The sequence below is a fragment of the Elephantulus edwardii genome, unplaced genomic scaffold (genome assembly GCF_000299155.1).
Source record: "Elephantulus edwardii isolate Elephantulus edwardi_28Jun2011 unplaced genomic scaffold, EleEdw1.0 scaffold00007, whole genome shotgun sequence".
In the NCBI taxonomy this organism is placed as follows: Eukaryota; Metazoa; Chordata; class Mammalia; order Macroscelidea; family Macroscelididae; genus Elephantulus; species Elephantulus edwardii.
Window position 1 is genome coordinate 14,976,126 of NW_006399757.1, and position 674 is coordinate 14,976,799.

Sequence of the window (674 nt, forward strand, 5' to 3'; positions counted from 1 at the left end):
ATCAAGAGATGAATTGCATTGGGAAAGTTGGCTGTGAGGGACCTCTCAAGAGTACTGAAGAGCAATGACATCAGGCTGGAGACTAAGGTGCGCCTGATCTGGGCTATAGTCTTCGCAATTAAGTGCTATGCATCAGAGAGTTGGACAGTGAATAGGGTTGATAGAAAGAGAATTGATGCCTTTGAGCTGTGGTGCTGGAGAAGAGTGTTAAATATACTGAGGACTGTTAGGAGAACAAACAGGTTTTCCTTGAGAGGGTGAAGCTAGAATGCTCCCTGAAGTCAAGGATTCTGAAGCTTTGTCTGACGAACTTTGGGCATGTTGCCAAGATGGACTTGTCCTTTAAGAGGGACATCATGTTTGCCAGAGTGGAGGGGCGGCGAAGGAGAGGAAGACCTTCGATGAGATGGATCACTGGAGCGGTGGGAATAAGTGCATTTGAGATGGCTAGGTTGGCACAGGATAGAAGAGCATTTAGAGCTGTTGTACATAGGGTTGCTATGAGTCGCAAGCAACTCGATGGCGCATAACAACAACATTACTTTTTATAAGCCTGTATTTCTAAAGGTACCAATCAACTAATAATAATGCAAATAAGTTTAAACATTTCTAAATAAAGACTTAATTCTCTCTCAATTGATATTTTCTGTATGTATTTGTTTTATTTTAATCCA